A 26,693-nucleotide genomic window follows, 5' to 3' on the forward strand; every position below is an offset into this window, starting at 1 on the left:
ATCCTAACAGATTATCTCCACAGAGGCCAGAGCATCAAAAGAATCCACACAGGCTCCTCCCTTCTCACTGCTTGACTCTGTTTCCGTGGTTACCGAATGAGTCACTTCAGGCAGCACAGATGTGATCTAAGTAACTTCCAGCAAAATATGTTCTCAAGCCTTCTGAAAAGTGGGTAGAATATTAAGGAAAGACCACATTTTATGCTAATATCCTCTTGTTTATATAGCCATAACAGCTGGCCAAATAAATGCAGAGTCAACAGACTTTGTTAATGTCTCATCATCATGGTAAAAATGCATAGAAGTAAACGTTAGAGAAACTTAGCAAATTTATCTGCTGGTGTTTCATGGTACTTTTGTGTAGGGCATTCGTAATGAGCAAATTTTACTTGGTTAGGTCAACACTGTCTTATTTTGAAATTAATGAAATCTTAGCAGTTTTGTTGCCCAATTACCAAATCAAGACTTTTATCAGATCATTGGGATAAATGACAAATAAATAAATGTTTGAAGAGATTAACTTCAACAAGTTCTTTCAACAAGTGTGTGTTCATTAGGAAGCGATTTGCTCGTTGAGGTAATTAGATCATTATGCTACAACAAACATGGTTTTCTAAGATACACCTTGGCTTGCCTAGTTTTATGATTAAAAATTATGCTTATCCCACATTTTAATGAAAAGAAAGATGACTAGCTGATTCAGAAGAAGTAACAAAATCCCAGGAAACATACCTTGATCACCATCTTGAATTACTAGCTAACGTTTGTCTGAGAATATGCTTGGGGTAGAGTTGATACCTTTTCTAATGCTTAAGTCTTAGGAATATGACTGAGTTAGAGATTAGCTCGTGCTTTGGCCTTGTACTTACAGTTTACGTGCATAACATAATTAATTGACTTTTAGTGCACTCAGATGAAATAACTTCGGTATAGATTACTGGGCTGTTCAAGAAAAAAAGAATCCGGGTTGGGGATTTGGCTCAGTGGTAGAGCGCTTGCCTAGGAAGGGCAAGGTCCTGGGTTTGGTCCCCAGCCCCGGAAAAAAAAAAAGGAAAAACAAAACAAAACAAAACAAAGAAAAAAAGAATCCCATATGCACAGTATTGTGCTCAATACTGGAAATGTGAATGGATCTATATGTACACTGAGAAACACTTCTTACAGTCTCAACCACGGACATGCAGGGGTTGGTAAGATTAGTTTTGGTCAAAGAGCAAAGCCATGTTTAAATCTGTTTGACCAAAAGTCTCCTTTTTTCACTAAATCCTCACAAACCGAGGCACAGATTTTCAACTAGAGAGCGTTTCCTAGTCTGAAACTCACTTGTGGTGACTCTAAGTTCAGGAAGAAAGTAAATTAAGATAACAGCATTTCCCAGGCTCTCATGAGACTTCTCAGGTGTCTTAAACAGTCAATCAAGCAGTTCATTAAGTCACACAGTTTCAATGCTTTGGAAAAAGATTGGACACAAACCCCAGTGGTATGTCTGTCTGCCCTGTCAGTATGAAGACCAGGTCCTGATGACATCGCTAGCATTCAGTGTCTGCCACTGACCACACCGGTACTTTCTCAAGGAAGGTGTCACCCAGTAGTGTTAGGCTTCCCACATTTCCTACTTCCGGTGTAAAATAAGACCAACAGAAGGAGCACTTATTTGCCTCCAGCTGCTGTAAGGCTTAGACGATACCTGTAGAACATTCACTACAGATAATAGAGTATGGCAGGAAACCACGAATGAAAGCTGGAGTTGGTGCCTCAGGCCTGGAATCCTAACACTCAGGGATGGGAGAAGATTGTATTAAGCTTGAGGTCATTCTGAGCTAAAGAGCCAACAGACACATAAGAGACAAACAAACAGAAACATGCCTCAAATTAAACAAAAAAAAACCATAAAATGAGGGGCTGGGAGTAGCCTGGTCTGAAAAGCTCCTGATGTGAAAGCATAAAGAACCGAGATGAGGTCCCCCACACCCACCCACCCAATAAGAACATCAGGAATGATGGTAGGTGCTATCAACCCAGTGCCAGAGAGGTGGGGGTGGGTAAAGCCCTGTGCTGTATACTGGTCAGTCAGTCTAACCTAATGGGTGAGCTCCAGGCCAATGAGAAAGACTGTCTCAAAGTCTCGAAGTGGGTGGACAGCATTTGTGGGACTGGCACTATGGCTTAATCTTGGGCCTGTGTGTGTGTGTGTGTGTGTGTAGAGAGAGAGAGAGAGGGAGGGAGAGAACATACACACACACACACACACACACACACAGTTAATTTCCTTTCTTCTATTTATGTGGTAAAGTATGTCTTCCTAATATTGAGCAAACAAAATTTTGTTAAGAAAACATATACTTAAAAACTGTTAAGTCCGGGGCTGGAGAGATGGTTCAGAGGTTAAGAACACTGGCTGCTTTTTCAGAGGACCTGAGTTCAATTCCCAGCAACCACATAGTGGCTCAAAACCATCTATAATGGGATCTGTTGCCCTCTTCTGGCATGCAGGAATGTTTGCAGATAGAACACTCACATTCATAAAATAAATAAATCTTTAAGATGTAGTCTTGACAAAAGGAAACTGGGATGGTGTTATTTGGCATGCCAAGGCAGAATTTCAAGTTCAAAGCCTGTTCAGGCTGCAAAGTGAGCTCAAGGCCAGCCTGGGCAAATTATGGAGCTCTGTCTTGAACTGAAAAAAAAAAAGTGGGGAAAAATCTAGGGAATTTTCTGGTAGACAGCTTGCCTAGTATGAGCAAGATCCAGAGTTTGAACTCCAGGATGGTGATGGGGTTGGAGGTAGGAGTGGCTTTCTCTTTGACCTCCTATTTATTTCTCCCTAAGAAAAATTTTCCTCCTGCACAGTACTCCTTTGTGTGGTCTATCAAGGTATTTCCTTCTGAAATTTCTCCCACATTCCATTTTCTCAGTAAGTGAAGAGCGGGGCCTCCCTCGTCTGCCTTGAACTGGTTTAGGCTAGCCCTCGCCATCCTGACAAATGCAGCTCACAGTTCTGCAGCTTTGGGAACCAGGTTCTCAGAGTCCAGAGAGTTTGTCTCTGGTCTGTGAGCACAACGACTGTGCAGATCTTTGGTTTCCTGGGAGAGGAATTTAGAAGTTTCTCACTTTTTCTTTGTCTTAGTCTAATGACTCATTCATACCCCAGATGGCTCTGTTCAGTTTTAGAATGATCACAACCTACTGTGGTAGTAGTGATGGTGGGGTGGTCATGTGCAGGACACCAGCATTTCATGTACAGTATAACTTATGTAATTTTTTCCTGGAAACTTAGAGAAATATAGTACACTCAAGGTTAAGAATTTCTGATTCCTTTAGCATTAGAAAATATCTGCTTTCAGTCTTTAATCCTTGGGGGTGTTATAATTTATATATTTAGTTTTCTCTTTATGTATTTAGTTTCCTAATAAATTTTTGTTATCAAAGAGTACTTTCATGTTATGGAAAAAATAGTAAAACAATGGGTTGTAAGTCTAATATACAAACTAATATTGAGAATATAATTTCAATATTTAAAAGCATCAACATGAATTTTGTCAAAAGAAAAAAGTATCCCCCCACATATACACATTTTGCCACCCAGATGGTGAGCTGAAATTTTTAAAATGTTTATTTTAAAACATTCACATTCAGTTCATGTTAAAGAAGAGTTCTTTAGTGTCACTCAGTGGATAGAGCCATGGATTGGCAGACTGGAGGCATCCCTGTGAGAATGCAGACCCACCACTGTCACTTAGAAGTCATAAATCATCTTCCTTTTATCTGTTTTGAAATAGTCACTCAAATGGACACTTCCTGGTTTGGCCTTTAAATGTTTCCAAAGGGCATGTCAAATACAAAGTTGGTCTGTATCCTGCACTACTAAGAAATGGTAGAAGATGTTGAAAAAATGAGTCAAGTAGGAGGAAGTTAGGTTCCCAGGGCTGTGCCCTCAGACAGGACACCAGACACCTAGCTCCCCCTTGTCCTACCCTGCTTCTCAGTCTCTGTGATGTAAGCATACTTCCTTTACCACATTTCAACACCAAGATGCTCAGCTGCAACACAGGCCCTAGGGCAACGATGGGTCCAAATAGCCACAGACTGAATCAGAGCCTTGTAGGTTGATTAGATCAGATATTTTGTCATAATGATGGAAATATGACTAACAAAGAGGCTATCGGAATGAAGGAGAAAATTATTAAATCGCATGCTTCAGTAGCGTTATTTTGTAAACTACGGGCAGCATTTGCATGCAGGAACTTGTTAGGGAATACCAGCGACTCAGTTATTTCTGTCACTAACAAGACAACCTTCAGAAAATGACTAAAACATCATTTAGTCCTTCTGAGACTAAAATGTCAGACATCCCCTGTGTGACCGCTACAGCCATTGGCACGGGATCCAGATCCCAACATTGCTTGACACAGGCTATCTCAGAACTAGAAAATTGGAAAAGCTCGACTTTACCCTACTTCAGAGATAATGGTTTTGAATAGATGCAGGCTTTGCTTTGCATGTATCACTGCTTTTGCAGCTGGGCAGTAAGTCGTGGCTTGCTTGTCTCTGAGTAAACAGGAAGGTTGGAGATGGCCTAGCGAGAGGAAGTTAGGTCATTGGATCTACACCTTTGGAGGGGATGGTGGGATGTTAACTATCATGCATCTGGGAAGAGACTTTTCTCCCAGCTCAAAAATTCTACTTAATTTTATTCTTCCTCACAAAATGATATATTAATGTAAACCTATCAATGGATATATTTATATTGGACATTCCCATGGAGATCACTAAATTGGTCAATCTTCTATTATGATAAAGGCAATTTACGGCCCTGTTTTGTAGGGATTTCAGTGCCCCTGCACTGGAAATTGCATAGAGTTTGGAAACTTAAATGGTTAATTTAAATACCCCCTGTCCATAATGTTCAGGGTTTGCTTGAGTACACAGTGTCGTCCTTGTAATTCCAATAGAGACTCAGCCTGCACACTGAAAATAGAGAACGAACTGGAACTTAGAACAGAACATTCCTCCAAACGGAAACCACGTGAGATGGTTAACGCTGATGAGGAATTTCAATGGGCTCTAAAAGCAGCATAAGGCAAAACAGCCACCTCACTAATCATTTCCTCTCCTATCGACTTAGCAAAATATTTATAAAATATGTTTTCAGTGTCATGCCTAATTAAGCCTCTTGGTATTCATTTTTCAGTGAGATTCTCTTTGTCCTTATACCAAAAACTATTAAAATAATCAAAGATTAGGAAGTAGCGTCTGTCCGTCACCTACCTATATCTGTAAGCTCATCCATCCATGTATCTTTTTTCTTTCTTTCTCTCTCTCTCTTTCTCTCTCTCTCTTTCTTTCTTTCCTTCTTTCTTTCTATCATCTTTCTTTCTATCATTTATCTATCTGTCTGTCTATCTATCTATCTATCTATCTATCTCTCTCTATCTCTCCCCCTTTCATCTAGTTATCTATCTATCTATCTATCTATCTATCTATCTATCTATCTATCTATCTATCTATCTCTATCTCTCCCCCTTTCATCTAGTTACCTATCTATCTATCTATCTATCTATCTATCTATCTATCTATCTATATCTATCTATCTCTCCCCCTTTCATCAACCTATCATCTAGTTACCTGTCTGTCAGTTGTCCATCCACTCATCCATGTTTTCTTGATTCATGAAGATGATCACACAGATTATTATTGATTATAATAATGGAAAACAAATTCCACAGTCTTCTACTTGTTCCCTGATGTGTGATCTTTCTTTGAAAGCACATACATGTACATGTAAAAAACATGACTTAACAATGGTGGAAGTAAGATTTTTTTTCCTCTACAAAATAAACCATCAGCAAAGATGGAAAATTCAGTGGAGAATGATGACCTTCTAAATTCTTTTCATGACAAAAAATTGCTGTTTGCAAAAAATTACAGGGCATTTCCTTGCTCTCCAAAGTCAGGGCAATCGAAGGACATGTTAGAATGTAGGAAATTCCATCCTGTTAGAGGATTTTCTCAGATCCAGTATGTGAATAGAAAGGGCATTGAAGTACAACAGGAAAAATTAAAAACAAAGTGACCAATTACAAGGAGATTCATAGCACCAAAAGAATGAGTTAGGTGGATGCCCATATATTCTTTAGGAGTTCATGTGTTGTCTGAGAACCAATGTGCCTGGGTTATACTGAGGGACGATTAGCCCTCTAGTCCCCTGTATTCTAGTTCTGCTTGCAAATAACTTGTAACAGATGCCCAAGTCTTTTCCTAGATCCTGAAGAGTGAATTAGCTGTCTGCATGTGGAAGAAAGTGAATGTTGAGTTTGGGAGGTGATGGGTAAGCTTTAAGCTTGCAGTAGATATTTTGAAGCTGGTTTCTGCTTGGAGATGACTCCATGCCTAATAGTCACTGTTGTTGGGTGAGTTGTGTCTTCTCAGAAAGTACGTTGAAGCATTCATAGCACTCAGTATACATGAAGGCAGCCTTAGTTAGAAGTAGCATCCTTACAGATACAGAGTTAATTGGGTAGGGTACCTAAACCCAGGGAGATAAGGCAAGAGAGATATTGAGATTGATGTGGAGACAGTCACAAAGGAGGACTTGTGTGACCATGGAGGCAGAGACTGTGATCTTGTCACCACAGCTCTGGGATGCCAGGAATTGCTAGAAGCTACTGGAGCCTTACACGCAGCAAAGGAGGATTTCCCTCTAAAAGAGTTTTGAGGCAGCATGACTCTCATAACTCTTTAATTTTAGTGTTCCAGACTTGGGAACTGGGAGATAATAGAGTTATCAGATAATTGTACTTTGGTTCAATGGCCTGGCTGAAGTATTGACTCTGGGTCTTTTGTCAATGAGCAACCCAAGGACTTAACTGATTTAACCCAAGTGGTTATGAAAATTAAGGAAATCAACACTGGGTGTGTGCATACGAAGGTAGATTTGTGAAGATTACTCAGTGGTGAATTAGATAAGCAGTTTCAGAGAAGAGAAAGACATGAAGCCAGGTAGCTAATAATCAGGCAAAATGACTCTAGTAGCCAGAACATGGGGTGGTGACACCCCAAGGGAATGAGGTCCCTGTCCCTTTTCAATTCTGGAGCCCAGTTGAAGCAAAGATTGAAAAACCAGGAAATTGCAATAGAAGCTCTATGGAGGGCTTCAAAGTGTTGACTCTAAGTGTCTATGTGGTAAAAAGTGCATTCTGTCCACTGAGGAGTATCAGTAGGCAGGAGCAGTCGTTAACAAGCAGAGACTATCATGGAATGCTTACATAAATAAGTAGTGAGAACAAAGACTTTTTAACATTGAAAATAACCCACAGAGTTTTTATAATAACACCACTGAAATATACCTCAATAAACTCTGAACATTAAAACATTATATAATACAATATAAGTAGTGAATACTGGTGCATATTCTCTAAATTCCCAACAATTTAAAAGTACTTCAGGTCATTAATGATATGAAGAAAACATATTTGGAATTATTTTCTAATTAAAATCCTCATAATTGTTCTTCACTGAGGGAGAACCCTTAGAGGGTGATGATGTCACCAGCAAGGGAGAAGTTTGTGACAGGATCTTGATGTCTGAGTCCCACCCAGATCTGTCTAGGTAGTCTGCTCTTTACTTCGTTTATATTCACAATTATTTACCAGCCATTCAAAGTTTGAGTATTTCCTTAATATGGAGTCTTGTTAGACCAGCTACTGAGTCACATTATTCAAAGGAGTTCTCTAACTGGGCACAATACGTCATTTTCATAAATACCCTCCAGTCAGTAATTGACAACCTAACCTCACACTGCCTCGAGTGGGACAGGAAGCTGGGATGGGCATTTCCTGTTGACAGTGACGTTCTTCTTGACATCTCAGCGACAATGAAGGCACTTTTAGGACAAGGGTAGAATTCAGTTACTTTTTGTGTTTTTATGACCCACTCAAGAGATTTCCTCATATGTACTTGGAAAGTGAGTTGGTGGCTGAGGGCTTATGTAGCATTCCCAAGGTCCTGAGTGCCACCGCTAGCATTCCTAAGTAAACAAAAACAATCACTAAGCAAAAAGGGAAGTTCTCTTGAGATCCTGTCCTTCTGCTGTGCCCTAAGGGCTTCTTCTGAATCAGCTTAAAAACAGTTGTCTGTGCAAAATCTCCAGGGAGTCGTTCTTCTGGGAAATATGCAGTAAAGGTCAAGGAGAGATCAAGGCATGTGCATACTCTTGGCCCGTTGTCTGATATCCTTGACTCCACTGAGGTATCTTTTTACTAAAATGCATGCATTGAACTTCTTCCCAGCACCAGAAACCCCCAGGTCACCAAGATTCCCCATGAGGGCAGCCTACCTTCTCAAGAAATGCACCCAGATCAGAATGGTGTATGAGTCTGTCCTATTCTGGCTCTAGAAGAGAAAGGTGACAGTGAGTAGGTGGATGGGACCTGCTTGTCAACCACCAAATCACCAAAATAGCAGTGAGATCTAACCAAGCAAAGCCTAACTTTATCAGGGTATCTTTTTTCAGACAAAGCTTGATGCTCGCTTTCCAAAGTGATGGAAAAAAAATAGTGTAAGAAAATTGGGGGAATGCATTTGTTACTGTGAAAACGTTTCATACCACAGCGAGTCTGTACAGACTCATAGTTACATGAAGCTAGTAACTCGGTCTGTTTTATTCTGAATCACTTCAGATGATCATGAAGCAAGCACTGGTGACTGTCTTAGACCCTGGCATGTTTTACTAATCCGCTTCCTTTCTTTTTGATCCTAATTTTAATTCCTCACAAGGATTTATGTGACCATTGCTCAGAGTTCTAATAAAATGGAACCATAGGGTGTGCTAGCAAGGACCATGCTGTTCGTACACTCCACACCCCAGACCTGCATCCCAGACTGAGCTCTTCTAGTCTATTCTAGACATGTGTAGAGTAGGGCAGGACAGGAGAGACATATAGAGCCAGAAGAGCAGAGCTCACTCTGCTGACCCCACTGGGCGCTATCATACCTCCCCGCTCCTTAGAGCCAAAGAGTCACTTCCTGTGCCTTGTCTTTAGAAATGCCTTTCCTTTATTACTACACATTCGCTCATTGAAAATCATCTTTTAGGGTTGGATGGCTCTCTACAATGTGTAGAGTACAGTGGCTCATCTGACCGTGCAAGGCTGTCTGATGTACTAATGGGCAGATCAGTCTTTCAGGTAAGTCATAAAATATTTTAAGCAAGTGTCATTTTTAAATATAATGTTCACTCCTGCAGTAGAAATTCAAGACAAAGGAGGGAGCTATGGTCAGGGGAAGACCACAGTACTTTGGAGCTAGAGAGAACTTCTCTGCGGTCTTCCACACTCAACGACAGCCTGTTTTAAGGGATGGTTCTGATTCCATGGTGAGAAGTCACGTGTGGTTCTGTAGATAGATATTCTTATAACAGCAGTCCGTCATTTTGACATCCTAGGACACTTGCTTCAGATGATTCATCGTAAATTATTTCTCCCTTCTGGGCAGAATACTATTTCTAGATAGATGTGAATTGAGAAGAAAGTATTTCTTTCCTAAAGGGAACCACTCTGAAGAGGACAACGGGCAAAGGACGCAGGTAGGCATGCAGGTGCCACCCTGCCCCAAGTCCCCTCCAGTCTTCAGTCTGTTTAAACTGTTTGCAAATGGCAGTGGGTGATTAACCCCATTGAAACTGCATCTGCTTCCACATTAGATGTGTGTTAATCCCTACAGTAGCTTGCTGAAACATTTGTCACTATGTGTGCCCATGAGTGTGTGCACGATTATCCCTTTAACATAGAATACTCATAGTCTAAAATTAGCTTGTATCTAAAATTCTGCGCATATGCCTCAATGGAGTTCAACTCATTTAACGGTAATGATTAATAGACAATCCTGGAAAATATTTAGGCTTTAGTATTTTAGTGTTGCTGAGTTCACCACAAGACAACCACAGCACGCCCTGCAGTGAGCACTTATGGAGATTGCTGTCATAAAGCGTTTTCCCAAGTGCTCACATTAAGTTAGGTTATGCTTCCGATGGCAGACAAAATGGGGTCTGCCATGCCCTTCCCCACATTTACAAATTGGAAATAGAGTCACTTCCAGATGCCATTTCTCCCCCTTTTACAAATTGGAAGTAGAGCTGTGGCCAGGTGCCAAGCTATCAGGCCTCAGTGGTGGGATCTCCTGCCCAGCAGCCTCGCTCTGAAGTCAGTACTCAGATACGGGGTCATTACCACAGCCATACAGTGGACCAGCTGTAACTGTCTTAAGTAGTTTTTGTCAACATTGCTTCTTGAGAGCTTGGCTATAGGGACAGCAAAGACCCAATTTCTATATGTTTAGCATTCAAAAGCATGACTAATTCAAGATGTTGTGGTACGGGTCTAGTCTTTTATTAAAGAACAGCAAGGCTTGCTTACACCTAAGGCAGCCATATGAGTAAGGAAGGGGCATCCCTGTTATGTGAGTCTTGAGAGCATAATAGAAGCTGATCGTGAGAGTCTGGGTAGTTGTGGGTTCCTCATGCATGGGGAGGTAGAAGAACTGTGCATGGGGGATTAAGGAGGAGTTAAAATCAGTCCACCCATGTTAATGACCCCGTTATGTTTTCATACTTACAACAGTACAGACTTGAGAATCCAGAGACTACCCTTTCTGAATGAGGTGAATGCTTGCTAACGTCTGTAGCTAACTACAGGTGTATGGACGATACTGACCCTACCAACTGTCCACAGCTAATCTTAGAGGACTTTAGCCCAACGCCACCCTAGCACCCCTGATAGCAGCAGGCCCCTTCAGGACCGTGCTTAAGGCTAACTTATTTATGTTATAAATTTTCTACTTATTTTCTGCAAATCTGCTGGGGTGTCAGAAGATATCACCTAGACAACAGCTCATCTTCAGCACAGACTTGAGACATCATAATAATAAAAAAGGTAGTCCATATCAGTAAAAAGAATGTTTTCGACATGCAAGCACGATTCATTGCATTATCTGATGCAAGCATGCTCACTGATGGTTTTTTCATTATCTCATTGCTAAGCTAACATTCTAAAATTCCAGCTTAGCATGTCAAGTAAAGTGTGATTAAAATGCCTTCGCTGTGGATTGCTTTTGGAAATACCCATTTCACCCGAGTTTCTAAGCATGTTCCCTGGAGAGAGGTGACCAAGGTAAGGATTCGGCATTGATGCTAGCCCACCCCACCCCTTTTCTCTAATTATGTCTGTGCTTTAAAAGCAATACTTCTCTCACGTAAGAGGAGGAAGAGGGAAGGTAGATTTCCCAGTGATTGTTCTAACTGGCAACTGTCCTTAGACTTTCCACTGCCTTCGGGTTTCAGGTTTGAACTTGAAACAGCTATTGACAAAAGAACTGTATTGACCCAAGTCTGACCTTTGACCTCTCCCCAAATCCAATGGAGAAGGGGAGATGGTGGAGATGAGTAGCCCACCAAGAGCCCGGGGTCCTCTCTTTCCTCAGTTAATGCCAATCGTGTGTGCCTTGGCTTTGCCTGGATTGGCTGAGCTGTTTAAGTCATACTGGAACAGTTTGGAAGGCTTTAGATTCAATTTACGAATGGAGAAAAGAGGTCGAGACTCTGTCACACACATACCCCACAACCCTGAACAACAGTCTAGTCAAAGCATCAATGCTCTAGAAGACGGAAAGCCTGCAGCTGTGTTGACTCTGATATAAAGAGAGAGACCCTGTATAGGTGGCCAAACATCGGTGGGGATCTAACACGTTTGTGGGGATTAACATTTTACAGGGCCAGAGACAGGTGTGAGGAAGGGAAAGGCTTTTCCTGCCGACAGAACAACATTTCTATAAAATCAACCTCTGTCCCTTAGACTCATGCTCAGCTCTAGAGAAACAGAACACGTGTTAACAGTGCAGGAGCCTCCGTTCACTCAACAAAGCCTGAAGTGCACCTCTTGGCCTGTAGAAACAGTCTGTGTTAACCTTGAGGAGACACACGTTCAGTTGTTTACTAATCCTGAGCAAGTTGACTGGCTCCCCAAAGAGCTCTGTGAATGTGGCTTTAAGCTCCACTCCACACTGTGAGATAAGAGGCACTGAAAGATGAAAATGACAGACTGAAGGAGGGAAACTGAGGCACGTTCTTGTGGTCTCCATCCCCAGTGTCTGCCTATGCTTGTCCTGGACTGAACGATGGATGCTTGGGTGTGATATTCAGTGAGCAAATACTGTGCTGACCTGGACAAACACATCATCCACATTTGTCGGCAGGGTGTACTGCTATTCTTTGCCTCACTGTCTTAGGTCCTTAACTCCACTGAGACACTTTTACTAAAATACACACGTTTAATTTCTTCCTGGCACCATGAGCCCCCAAAACCCAGGATGCCAAAGTTCCTCATGAGAGCGGCATTCCCTCTGAAGACATGCACATGGGTCAGAGCATAGAAATCTGTCCAACTCTATAGAAGAGAAATTTAGAGCAGTATTATGTGTGTGCGTGCGTGCGTGCGTGCGTGTGTGTGTGTGTGTGTGTGTGTGTGTGTATTTGTATATGTGTGGTGGGTCTATGTGTATGTGTGTGAATGTGTATGGTATGTATGCACATATGTGTAGTATACGTGTGTGGTATATGTGTATATGTATGTTTTTGTGTGTATGTAATATATGTGTATATGTGTGTGTTTGTGTATATGTAAGTTTATATGTCTGTAGTGTGTATAAGTGTATATGTGTATGAAAGTGTCTATGTATGTATGGTGTATGTGTATGCAGGTGCATGTGTGTATGTAAATGAATGTGTTGCTAACCTTCAAGGGTTATTCAAATATTTTTTGAAAATGAGTTGGTTTGGATTCTCTCTCTCAATGCCATGTGTTTCATTTGATGCAGAGCTGATGACAGGCTAGACATTCCAATGGGAGTTTAGTTAATTTATCCAATTCCTATCAGCAGAAGCACAGTGATGGGATGCAGCCCTTCCCAGCCAAGGGATTTTCCTTCTCCCAGAGCAGAGAAAGCAAAACAGTCTGTGAGGCTTTGCAAATGGACAAGTTTAGAAACAGTTCTAAGAGTCTGCTTTGCCAAATGTTTCATTAAAAAAACTGTTTCCTTTCTGTTGCATGCCAAAAAAAAGTCACCCCCTAAATATATTTTTCCCGTATCTGGCTGCATGTCCAAGATTCTTTTTTCTTTTCCAAGAATAAATAATTTTTTTCTGGGTTATAAAAATGTCACTTGCTCTATCAGATTAAACATATCTTTATATAGAAGAGGCATTTGAAACATCCCATCAGTGGGTCTATGGAGAAATTCTTCCTTGGGATGACTTTGTGAATTCAGATGAAATGACAAGGTTTGAATTCCAGGCGAGACTTTCAGTGGGAATCTCTGGCTTCTTACCTCATGCTTCCTACTTTGTCTCTCAGTGCCCTTTTACTAGAAAGCATTGAATGAGAATTCATTTTGGTCTTTGACCATAATAATGCCTGGGCTAGGGGCCCTGATGTAAGGGGCTCCATTTTCTCTGTGTGAGCGTAGTTGGGAGGGTTCAGCTGCCAGAGTTTCAAGAACCCTAGCTTTTAATAAGTGTGAACTTGCAAATTAGCTGTCAGGTTTAATAGAAAGCGAATAAAGCCACCTAGAGCTGACCTGATTCCAATCCTCCCCTGGTGTCCTATTGACCCCACTTTGAGGTGGAGCACAGAGCACTGGGAAACAGCAAAGCCTATGAGTTACTTGGGTATTTTCTGATTTACCAGCTCAGTTTGGGAATGACGTTTGCAAAGTCAAAAGGCTGGGTAGGGAGTCTGGAATGTTGCAAACGGGCCAAAATGGAAAGATGCTTGAAAAAGCAGCAGTATTTATACCTTGAGATGTGCTAAATATTCATAGAGAAATAAACCAAACATATTCTATCTCCTAAAGTTTAACACATGCTATTGATGAAGAACCACTCTTCAGATTGCAGACAAAGGACTTCTAAACTGGAATAGGTTATTACCAGTTAGCAGGCTAATTTTTAGTTACTGTTGTTCTGTTGGTGTGTGAAGGGGTGTGGGGAACGTTTCCAGTTCCTTACAAATGGTTCCTTTAAAATGCCCTAATTTGAAAGTTCTTATTTCCCCCTTTTAAGCCTAAAACTGCAGGTCTATTTTATTTAGAGAGTACATAAAGATGAGAAATACAAACATTACTGAAATCGCATGGCTATCTGTTTTTTGAAATACCACACAGCTGCTTCAGGCAAACCAAGCCTCTCTCAAAAATTAGCGATCTATTGAGAAACCAGAGGATGGGACAAGATATTCTGCTTTTCTCCGCTCTTCTGCCACCCTGCCAGAAGCCCTACCAATCACCTCAGCCTCGTCTCTCATCTTACTCTGACATAGTCCTTCCCCCGCCATGCAGAGGAGATTAAGCATTTACATTACAGAAATTATCAAACACCTCAAAACACTTACGTTCTGATGAGCCAGGTCTCCCATGACAAAAATGGTAAAAACCCAACTCGGCAAGTGTGCCTCCTAGGAACGGCAAATCGGCATGGTGATGTACCAAGTCCAAAATAATAGCCCGCATTGGCTCCACCTGGTTTAGTGTCGGTGCTATAAAAAATAAATGGTGGAAACCCAGAGCTGCAGACAGAAACACAAGTCCTCTGTGTGTGTCTTACTTGGAAAGGGAGTAGAAAGAAGTGTGGTTCTGTCTGTGCAACAGAGGGGGCTTGTCCTGTGCCGACAAGTGGCTGCACGGGGACTGCATGCAGGCTGTCAGGGCATCCATCACTCTGGGCACGGGGCAGTGCTCGGTTCAGTTTTCATAAATGGCAGGAAGCTAAACATATGAACGCCTGCTAGACTTCCTCTGGTGCAGAAATGTGACCCTAGGGAATGTCACTGCAGGGAGGGCAAGCTGGGTTCTTTTTTTTTTTTTTTTTTTTTTTTTTTTTTTTGGAGCTGGGGACCGAACCCAGGGCCTTGCGCTTCCTAGGTAAGCGCTCTACCACTGAGCTAAATCCCCAGCCCCTGCAAGCTGGGTTCTTTATGGTGTTTGCGTTTTTCTTTATCGCCTTTGCCAAGGGATAATTTTCAGCACCAGAATGTCCTGTGGCATAAAGAAAGCTAGAAAGTGGTGTGGTGAAGACTGGAAGGTAACCGAGTCTGTGCTCCAGCAAGGAGTGATGCCAGGAAGCGTGAGTATATAGCAGCAGCTCAGACAAGGACCAACTGCAAATGCTGATAGGCTGCTTATTCTCTGAGCCCAAGATGCACAGAAAATGTGTGAGAGCTACAAAGCTGACACTGTGGTCTGCTCCTTGCAGAGATAGAACAATGACCATGATCATATTGACGAGAAATACAACTCAAAGTCATCAAGAAAGGCATCATCTTAGGGGCTGAGGGTGTGAGCTTAATTGGTACAGTGCTTGGCATGTGGATGAAGAATATGTGAAGTCAGATTCTCAGCACCCATGTATGAAGGCAGCATGGCTGTGGGGCATCTATCATCCCTGTGTGGGAGGCAGACATAGGAGGATCCCTAGGATTTACCAGCCAGCAAATCTGATCTAATTGGTACGATCCAGGCTCAGTGAGAGATCTTGTCTCAAAAAAGTAAGGTAGAGACGCAATTGAGGAAGACATCAGTGTTTGCTTGCAGCCTCTTTATGCACATGTGCAAACACGATGAAATCCTGCACGCGCGCGCACACACACAGACACACACACACACCAGAGAGAGAGAGAGTGTGTGTTGAAATCTTTAGCATTCTGTAGGAAAGCATAAAGTCTCCCCCTCCTTGCGCATCTCACACTTTAAACAAAAGCCTCGCCTGAGACTGGTCTTTCGCCTTTCATCCTGCTCTTGAGTTTGTGGTCTTCTCTGGACACAGCATGAAGTAAACAGAAACTATGCTTCTGGTTCCAGTATCTGTTTTAATTACTAGCCACAAATCATACCCTGGCCAGTTGACAGGAGCAAACCCGGCTTGGCCTTCCTGGTAATTACTAAGATGCGTATCTCCTTCGCACTACCCTGTGCTCTCCATTTGATCCTGGTCTGTATCTATTTGTCTTCTGTCCTGCTTTTCAGTCCCCTTGTGCTAGGCAGCCTTTTCTCCTTCCTGAGTAAGAGGCTTGTCCTGATTCTCTCAGCTTGCCTTCCTTGGCTTCTCAGTTTTACTTTCTTTCCAGTTTAACCTGTCCCACTGGCTTGTTTCTCCTCCCATTAATATTTGGCGAAGACGATAATGCCTGGTCCTCTGGGGCCTCATCCTGGGTTAAACAGTTTTTGTATAGAGTTTCATCGACACCAAGGATCTTATTTTTCAAACCAGTGGGCTAGCATTTTATGGCTACTCAATTTCTAAGGTAGGTAGGAAATAAAAACCAACTGACCAACTAAAAAACCAACTGATGATGATGACAATGACGATGATGACGATGACAACAACAACAACACAAAGCATACACAATGCACTATCAGCATGACTGTGTGTCTGACCTGGCTTGGAACCCTGCTATGACTATTCATTGGTCACTTGGCACATTAGTATAGATTTTGTACATTGCTTTTCCATTCAATTATTGACTATTCATTCTTTTAGTATTCATTAAATCCTTAAATAATTCCCAAGCAAAAAGATGAGAAGTGTCCAGAGAAAACTAGGGTCCATGCCCACATGCAGTTTACTTTAGGGAATCATATAACATCATCCATCAAACCTGCAAACCATAGTGCCTGAGATGTGGAAAATTCTCAAGAGCTTTTAGTTAGTATCAGAGCCATAAAAATAAATGCTTAGCTCAAGTTTTAACTGGATTAGGCTAAAATAATAAATAAGACTGGGGCCGAGGCAATGGCATTGTTTAGCATGCAAATATGAAGATTTATGTTCAAATGCCCAGCATCCACGTCAAAAGCCTGTGTGTAAGAGTGTGCCTGTAATCCTAGAGACATGAGACAGAGACGGGAGGGTTCCCAGGCTGAGCTTGGTGGCCAGCCACTCTAGGCAGTGTGTCAGGTCCAGGTTCAGTGAGACACCCTGTCTCCACAAAGACAGAGTGATGGAGAGGTCTTATATGTGCTGACCCCACTTCTGAACTCCAAAACATAAAACCTGCTATAGTAAAACAGAGTAAATAAGTGGAATCTGGGGAAGAGGGATTATTTCTCATGCATATCTGATACGAAGCAGACACTGAGCATCTCCTGAGCCTGAACCCACACTAGTCTATGTGTTGTTGCATATCGAGGAACATAGAGAGTAAACCTGTCTACCGGCTCTACACAGCCTCAGCATCCTTGGCCGGCATCCCTTGAGCAGAGTACCCTCACAGTGTACGGTGGCTTATAGGTTTGAGCCCTTTGGCCCTGGCTGTAAGAGCTCAGGTTCTCCCAGAGAGACATCTTGTTTACACTCATCTCCCAAAGCAACCTAGATCTGAACTTCAGATCAGAAAGATGGCAGGAGAAAGGTTCTCCGCGTTTCTCTTTATTGGGTACACTGTCATCAATTGAGTTATGTTGTCTTTTCTCAATGTTTCATAACATCCCAGTGAGGTATCCTAGTTCTGCAACTTGCAGCTCAGAGAAAATTTGTCATTGGTAATGAATTTGATCTCACCGCATGCTAGAGATTGTAGGATCTTTTTCAGCTCTCTCTCTCTCTCTCTCTCTCTCTCTCTCTCTCTCTCTCTCTCTCTTGAATACCCAATTCATTATTAATAGCTCAACTGGGGATCAAGCTTTGGTTTCTCCTGGGTTTTGCAAGGATTTCCCAACTAGCTTCCCAATAGCTACCAACTATGACCAAAGCAGATAATCCCTTAGCATGTTACAACACAAGAGTGTATTGCATTTGTTTATCCCATAATAAACATCCCCCTTCAGTGATGAGTATGAAACCATATACATAAAAATCGTATACAATGATTTATTGCCTCCCTATGTATAACACAGTATCTTATAACTCTGTTTGTAGCTTCCAAAGTGTATTAATCTATATGTTATTTTCCATAGCTGTTCCCTGCATCCCAAAGATTTTATGCCAGACAGGGTTCAGGTGTCCATGCATGGTTGGACAGTGCAAGTTTTGCGGTGTAGATCCCCCTTTCTCCTTATTGCTAGGTTCAACTGTTACTTTCTAAAAGTTCATGCGATTGAATGCCATTATTATTATGTAATTATACTGACATGGTGTGATCACTTGAGGGAAGGCAGCTTCAAACAATGTTTCCTATGGGCTAAGTTACTGCATTCCTGTGAAACTTGGAATTGCTGCTAAGTCCAATGTAGCCCTTCCCAGATTCCTTAAAGTAACTATTAAGTTTTTAATCTAGCTTTGTTTCATTATATCAGTAGATTATCTGTCCACAGTTTATGACTGGGATGGAAAAAAATCATTGGCTGTTTTCTATTCTGTGTTACTAAACAAAACCTGTGGTTTAAGTTGAGATAGGAGAGACTTGTATTGTTGCTTGAGTCATCATTGGCTCAAACCAATCAAGGAAGTTGTGTCACCTTGAAACTTCTGCAAACTAGTGGCCATACTGAGATGGTTTTTAACTGTCAGAATCCTAGAACACATATTACAAATTCAGTAACATTCTACACACTGGCAGCATGGACCTGTTATAGTTAAAAACACAACGACACAAGCTTGATGCCATGGTAAATGACCATTATATAATAAGGCTCCTAAGATCAGGTCCTAACATTAAGAATTCTCTCCACTGTGAAGTAAGGCTTTCTTCCTAACCATTGGCAGCATGCTTTGGTCATTTGTATTAAGGAATGAGAACTCAGAAAGGAGACACAGCTTAGGTGTTGGGATAGCTACCTCAGGACTTCTGATAGCCATCCATCAATAAGGAAAGGGATAGATATTTGCAGCCCAGCTGAGGTTAGAGGGTATCAGGTTCTAGTTATTTTGAGATGAGCGGGCATACAGGGTGCATTTATTTCCCCACTACCATTTACGTCGTTACCATGAAGTGGGAACCAAACATGAAGGATAAAGGAACTGTTCCATTGATGGCCAAGTGTCAGCACCATCATGAACATGGACAGATAAGAATCCAAGTCTGACTAGAAACATCCCTAAGGCAAAGAGAGATCATAAGTGGCCTTACGTTTTTGTTTCATGCATTTTTAGACAGGCAACTTGAAAAATATACAGTTCAGTTCCATAGTAGGGTCAACTATCTTCTAAACTAACATTCATGAAGTCAGTTATGAATTAAATTAAATTCATGAAGAAAGAATGAGGGACGTGGTAAGAAGCCACATGTCGCCTTTGTCCTCAAGTAGTACCATTCTGACTTGAGAGTGGCAAGATATTCCAAATCTGTTTAGAGTTGCCATACAAGAGTTAACGGCCTTGTCTTGTTGAACACTTAGCTCAATACTTGAGAATGTAGTATTGAGAATGTAGAATATCCATTATTATTATCGTAGATTAAAAACTGAACAGTAGTAACAAATAACATTCTCTTTTTGGTTTTTCTTTGACATGTTAGATTTTAGGCTAATATAAAAATTTCAGCTCAAGCTGTATGGAGAACACCTGGATGAAAGCCTGTCCAATTGGTTTCTACAGTAACTATCTTTCGTCACGGCATTTACTGCCACTTTTCAGCCTTCCCCACAAGTTGGGGGAGCTCTGACTCTCAGAAATATGTCTTCCTGCTCTACTTTTGATCTTTCCACAAATCAGCAAAATTTTAACTACATCCATCTCCACTGTAAATATGGCAAAGGAAGCCCTAGGGAAATCATGGAAGAAATAACAAGCTGACAGACACGGAGGAGGGAAAGAGCAAGTGGCTTTTCATCGGGGCCGAATTTCTGCGAAATTTATGGCAGGCCATGTTTTCTCTACACTTAAGCAGCTTGAAGAGTTATAGAAAGATGAATGCCCAGTGAGATAATTCAACCACATTTGCTTATGTCTGAGAGTGCCCCAGCGCTATTATAAAACACGTTCTTGGGGCTGTTTTACACAGTGGGGTAGATTTCTCTGCCTCTTCACAGTCTCTTTGATCTGATTGGAGTACACCGGTAGGAGTGGAGCCTGAAGCTAGTGGCTGGGATGAGCTCTGAAAGCTCAGATGACTACCCTGAGATTGAAGTGTGGTTAAGTCTATGAAGGCTGAGATCCCAGTATGAGGTGGTTTAGGCTTTCTATGACTACATCACTTCCCCTCCTCAATTAACAACTCATATTAGTGGAGTTATAATTATATCATATTCATTAAGGATAAAATGTCTCCTCTCAAATTTCCTGTGATAAAGGCCAGGGAGATGGCTCAGAAGGTAAAGTGCTTGCCATATACAAATGTGGCCCTTAGTTTAATCCTTCACAACTTACAAAAATAAAAAAAAAATCTAGGTGAGGAGGATATACCTATAATCCTAGTACTGGCAAGGTTGAGACAGGTGGATTCCTAGGGCTTTTTATCTGGCAAGTCTACCCATATCAGTCAACTCCAAGTTCAGTGAGAGACCCTGTCTCAAAGTATGATGTGGAGAGAAACTGAGGAAGACACCTGATGTCAGCCTCTGGTCTTTACATGCACATACACAAAAGCGTGACCATATACACATACATGTATGAGCACACACACATGCTATGGTGAGGCCTTGACTCCTACACACCTCAGAATGTGATGATATTTGAAGTTAGGCCTTTAAAAGACGGTTCTGTTTAAGTGAGGCATTGAGGTGGGTCTTCATCCAATTTACCTAGAATCCTTCTTATAAGGAAGTGGAATGAGATGTGGTCATGCAAAGAAGACACCACAGATGCAAGGACATACATAAAGACTGACCTCATACACTGAGTGAGAAAGCAGCTCTCTTGGGGGGGGGGGGACATGGACAAAGCAAGGAGAGATACTGCAGGGAAACCATCATCTGCTAGAACCTTGATCTTGAACAACCTTAAGTGCCTTCTGCCTCCCAGAAAGTTGAGAAATAAACTCCTATTGTTTAAGCAAAATAAGATATTTTATAGTTTAAGTTCTAAGTACAGGATGCAACCACGATGTAGGTTTACAGAGTTGAATTTAGACACCAGTGCTTGAATAGAAGCTCGACAGGCTGCAAACTAACTGGAATGGACTAGAAGCCCCTAATGCATGGATGGGAGTGTCAGGTTAATAGGCTGTGCCCTGGGACAGTGCTTCTCAACCTTCCTAATGCTTTGACACCGTGACACAGTTTTTCGTTTTTGCCGCTACTTTTTTTTTTTTTTTTGGTTCTTTTTTTTCGGAGCTGGGGACCGAACCCAGGGCCTTGCGCTTCCTAGGCAAGCGCTCTACCACTGAGCTAAATCCCCAACCCCTTGCTGCTACTTTATAACTGTAATTTTCTGCTTCTGTGAATTGCAATGTAAGTATCTGTGGTTTTAGATGGTCTTAGGTGACCCCTGTGAAAGGATCATTCACACACATACCCCCACCACCACCACCACCACCAAAGGGGTCTCTATGCACAGATTGAAAAATACTGTCTTAGCATAAAGGACACTTCTGTCATCTTCAGAGGCAGCTGGAGGTGCTAGCATTTGGCTGCAGTTGACCATACCTTCATGACTTAGACCTAGAGGTCAGATCAATGGTGTCTCTTTGACCTTTGGTACCACTTGCTCTGTACCTGGAAGATCCTGGCTCTGTCGAAGCTGTGGTAAGAGCTAGCAACAAAGCTTGTTTTTGTTTGAGGCACAATTTGTAAGTTTTGAGTGGCTTGCTTTGAGGTAGGAAGCACTGTTCTCACTTGACCTCGGAAATCAGCATGTAATCATAGACCATCAGGACACATGACCTTGGCCTCATTAGTTTGTGCCAAGTTTTAATGAAGGGAAATGCCAGGCATTGCCTCGGTGTGTGCAGAGTGGAGTTTCTGGGAACGACAAGCTGTATTCCTGGTCCCTCCTGCATTCACCAGGAAAACACTTTAATCATGTTGACTTTGGCTTATGCAATACATTCCTGAAACTAACTTTCTATTAGCTTTATATTTCCATGTTTACATCTAATGTGTACTATGGCATGTTGGGTGGCAAGATTCTAAAGTCCTATAGATCACTCAAATATCCCTCCACAGGCGAGCCAGAATCTCCAGGCAAACCCCAGGGACAATCTGAGGAGGAGGTTTAATATGGATTTTGTATCTGTATTTCATTGCTAAATAGATGTTAGTCATAATAAAGTAAGTTGGTTAGTTATTTCAAAATAATTCTCTCATAAAATGAGATTTTGTTAGTCATTGGTAGTTAGTTTTGGTAATCCATGGAGAACAATAATAGCTACATTAATGGAATAGAGTTGCCTTGATAACTACAAGATTTCCTTAGCGGAGACATAACATCATGTACTCATTGAGGATGAGACTCTGTACTTACAGTAGTTCTCAGAGGAAAACCTGTGGGGAAATATAGGAGAACCCAGTTCAGATGGATGCTATTCTGTAGTAATGTGATAACAGGAAGGGTTGAGGGTTTAGAGTCTGGCTTCGTGGGCTACAGGCTTAGCTTTATTTTACAATGCATCCTTAAGGGACTCTGAGTAAGATCCCATGAAACCCATGGGATTCCATTACCACCACTGCAGTTGGCTACACTCTGAAGGAGGTGCCCTTGGAGGATTATTCCCAGATATAAAAGCTGTTTCAGGGGAACTGAAGAGAGAACCGTAGCAAAGACAGCTGGGAATGCCACAGCTCAGACAGCCTGAGGAAGCTCTGATAGTGTTGTTAAGAGCAGCCCTAGGTTCAGGCGTGCTCCTGGCTGCCTCCTGGCAACAAGTGAGATTGGCAGGGAAGATGTCATTGGTTTGACCTTCCTGCTTTCCTGATATTCCATGAGAGTCAGCCTTCGGGGAGAAGATGAGGAGTCGTCATTTTGTATTAAAAGAGGAAGACAAAAGAATAGATATGAAGATGGGAAGGAATGAAGGGAGGGAAGGAGGAGAGAGAGAGAGAGAGAGAGAGAGAGAGAGAGAGAGAGAGAGAGAGAGAGAAGTCATCTGAAATCTTGATAGGACTGGAAGCCAATTAAGCAGCTACACAGACCTCTAACTCCTGCCCAGTTTGCTCACAATGTCAGAGATCAGCATATTCAATTGTGCAACCTCACAGTACAAGGGCTTTGATGCCTGTAGTATTTTATGGAAGGAAAAGAAACCTGTGGACAAATTAGTTCAGTGCCTTCATTCTTGTATGAGAAGGTGCGTCTGGTGATTCTGAGCGTTGACAGCAGAACGCTGCAGAGTAGATTACAGATTAATGGAGGAGTTTTAGTTGCTCTTTTAGACAAACCAGTATACGCAGGAATGGAGACCATGGCCTCAATGCAGAGGTAAAGAGGGAAACGATGCTTGCTTACTAGCCATATTCCTATTAAGATCCTCAAAACCAAAAATTAATAGAAATTAATCTTAAGGGGTTACTGCTCACCTGCCAGGTGCTATGCCTTCACTCTTTGTGAACACTTACTGAGCCGGTTAGGAAATGAACCCATTGGGCAGGTTGTCAGCCTTGGTAAGTAACTGCTTATAGGGGTGTGTAGTAGCATCAGCTTCTGGTCCCATCAGCACACTGCAGAGACACATTGTGTTGAGGTGCTCTAGTGTTGCTTCCTGGACTGTCCTCCCAGCTGATGTTAAGAATTCTTGTTCCGCCCTCACAAGGTATACTGATTCAGACAAGATTAGTGTTTCTTTATCTGCTGTGAAATTATCTCTAGTCCATAAAAGGAAAAAGACGAATCTAACATGCCATTTCTAAGTGTCAATAGTGTATCTTGTTGTTCATACATAAATTTAAAACTGCCGGCTGAGGCGAAGCTCTAATGTTAAAGGGAGAAGGCAGGCATCAGACAACTGCGTAACTGGTCCTAGAGTCTAAACCACTCTGAATGAAGTGGAGCAATGTGAACAACAACAGAGACAGAATATGCACATAAAGATGTACAGAAAAATACAAGGAGATAGAGTTGTTTAAGAGGAGAGAAAGACAAAAAGATATCAAAGAAAGAAGCTGGGTGCTATATCCTAGCTGCTTTTCCTCTCACTGTGACAAAAGGAAGTTAAGAGAAGTTCAGAGAGAAAGGTTTTATTGGGGGTGGGGGGCATCACTTGATGATACAGTCATCATGGCAAAGAAGTGGTGGTGTTGGGGAGCTTGAGGCAGCTGTCACACTACATCCATGGTCAGGAAGCAGAGAGAGTCAATGCTAGTGCTCAGCTCATTTTCTCCTTCGAACCCAAGCCTAGGGAATGGCACCGCCTTTTTTAAAAGGGTGAGTCCTCCAACTTCAACTAATTCAATTAAGATGATATCTCATGGGCACAAACAGAGGCTAATCTAACTTTAAGTGTCCCTCATAGTTGTACCTAGAAGTTCATCTGAGGGGATTCCAGATCCCGCCGAGTTGACAATTCTAACCATCACACTTTGCCAAGCACAAAACAGCACCAAGCGACAGCAAAGAAAGACTTACTGGCATCAACACCTACTCTAACGTGAAAACAGTTTTGCATTAAGGTGAAGCTTATGAATATTTATCATCTGAGACATTAAAGATAAGCCACTGTGACTTTGCTTTCCAGGGAGGAAGTGACATCTGGAGACATTTTTAATTGCAATTACTGGGCTATGGAGAGGTGCTAACTGGCATCTCATAAAAGACAGGATGCTATTAAATACCCAACAGCATGCCAGAGAATCCACTCTAACAAATAATCATTTAATCAAACTGCTAATAATGCCAAAGATGAGAAACTTGCTCCAAAGGATCACCTTGGAAACAGCAAGATCTTAAAGATAAATTATGCCATCTAGTTGCAAAATAGGGGTGTCTAGTTGGCACATGGTAACACTGTGCCCTTATTAAAAATGGACTTAAGTAACAATATTATTGTAGTTAGAATTCTTTTCATCTTTCTCTGTAGCACAGTAGGCTTTCAAAGAACACAGTCAGTCTCATCATTCTTTCTTAATAAATTAAGGGGACAACCATGAGAATCATGCCAGTAGAAGACAATGGTATCTGACACAAGCCTTTTCAGAAAGTCCCTAGCTGCTGTGTAAGGAATGACCTTAAAACAAGACTAAAGGGGATAGTTTAATTAAGTCTGGCTGGGGTTTCATTTTATATTTGTTTTTTCAAGCTGTTAATGAGTGCTGACCCATTTAGTCGTGATGCAATGTGTCGCCCGAGTAATTTCTGTCCTTTCTGAGGAACCTCATGGATGCGTTTCTGACGAGACACTATCGCTGGTCTCGCAGTCATAATACTCGATGTTTACATTGGCATCAGTACGCCACATTTCAGACTACAGTGGGAACTTCAGCCCAATGTGTAAAGCAGCCACTGAGATGGAAGGCACTCCTTCAGGGGCACCTGCTTGCAGTCACTCAACGTAACCATGAGTATTTCATGGGTTGCTGCAGCACATTAGTCCCTAACAATCCCATCACAGGAAGGATACTTACTGCAATTACTGGTGTACAATGAATGTCTGAGCCTAATTCGACTTAATGGATAAATTATAATTCTGTATTTACAAGGGTGTTTTCTTAGGACACTGACCCATAAATACAAAACTCTCTCTCTGGGGAGAGTGGGTCTTTGAATCGTAGTCATTTCAACATGGCCACTTACATTGTTTCTTGGAGTCACATCAGCAATGGTGAAGAGTTGTTTGGAGCTCTCTTAAAAGCTAGCTGTGGTTAAAAACCACAGGAAAATTCCAAATAGTGGCAGTATTTTCACTTTCTTGGCTTACTTTATTTTATTTCTTTGGGAAGTTCCAGGTTAAAATGTACTTTCTATAAAACATAATTTTATAAATTCTAACAGGGATACTGATTAGAAATTTGACTAAACAGATTCATGGCTGTTTTCCAAGATTATTTGTTAGAATCCTCTTGAGAGCTAAACAAAAGTCACATGCAATATTCTTTCTTTAGTTTCTCTAGAATTACGTCCTCCTCAACGGGAGAAATACTCAGCAAAGAGGGCGTGTGCATGTGTAACTAAAATGCTTTCAAATGGAATAGGGGCGCTCAAACCTCTGATATTCCCCCTAATTTTCTCAAAATCATAGCACGATGGTATACGTTTTGGCTCAATGTTATTCATTAGCCTTTTAAAAATTTATCTGTAAGAAATATTAATCACAAAACCCTTTATGACACATTCACAATTTATGTTATAATCTTGCAATTCTACAGTTTTACCAACTGTGCAAAATTATCCAACTTCTTAGACTCATAATTTCCAAATCCTCATGGCTGAACACCAGAAAAATAAAATATCCAATGCTGGTCAGTTGGAGGATAGAGGCCTCTGTCCCTGGTTGTCATTTAGGAAAAAGGCTTCTTTCACATGATGTCCCAGCATTGCATAGGTGCTCAGAGACTACAGAACTAGCTGAACCCAAGGGCAGATGGGAAGAGGGGACAACATGGGCATTGGGAGGCAGACTGATGGGGGAATGGACCGTTTTCATTGGCTGGGTATCAGCCATAAGGGTGGATGTGACCTGGCTGTGTGCCCAGGAGGAGAGGAAAGGGGGGTTCATTTAAATGCACAGCATCATGTCTGGCAATTAAATCTCAAGGAAGAAAAAAAAGTCACTTATCCATATACTTGGCAGCTATAGAAATAATGCTCAGTTCTTTTCCTTAAGAGAATGCTGGTTCAAGAGTAC

At 41.7% G+C, this 26,693-nt stretch overlaps 2 protein-coding genes across 48 annotated transcripts in view; one reads left to right on the forward strand and one right to left on the reverse strand.

Annotated features, from left to right (window-relative positions):
• The window catches only part of Erich1 (glutamate-rich 1), a gene marked incomplete at its 5' end in the record, with an annotated part of 52,793,804 nt that overhangs the window by 23,786,679 nt on the left and 28,980,432 nt on the right, over window positions 1–26,693 (forward strand).
• Sorbs2 (sorbin and SH3 domain containing 2) overlaps window positions 1–26,693 on the reverse strand; it is a 190,917-nt gene that overhangs the window by 115,723 nt on the left and 48,501 nt on the right. For 21 of the 48 annotated variants that reach the window (XM_087587380.1, XM_087587378.1, XM_087587376.1 and 18 more), the window contains exon 3: window positions 8,336–8,391. The gene's annotated coding sequence lies outside the window, so the exon portion shown is untranslated. 48 annotated transcript variants of the gene reach the window in all.

This window comes from Rattus norvegicus, chromosome 16 (genome assembly GCF_021556685.1).
Source record: "Rattus norvegicus strain SHRSP/BbbUtx chromosome 16, alternate assembly SHRSP_T2T, whole genome shotgun sequence".
NCBI classification, from domain to species: Eukaryota; Metazoa; Chordata; class Mammalia; order Rodentia; family Muridae; genus Rattus; species Rattus norvegicus.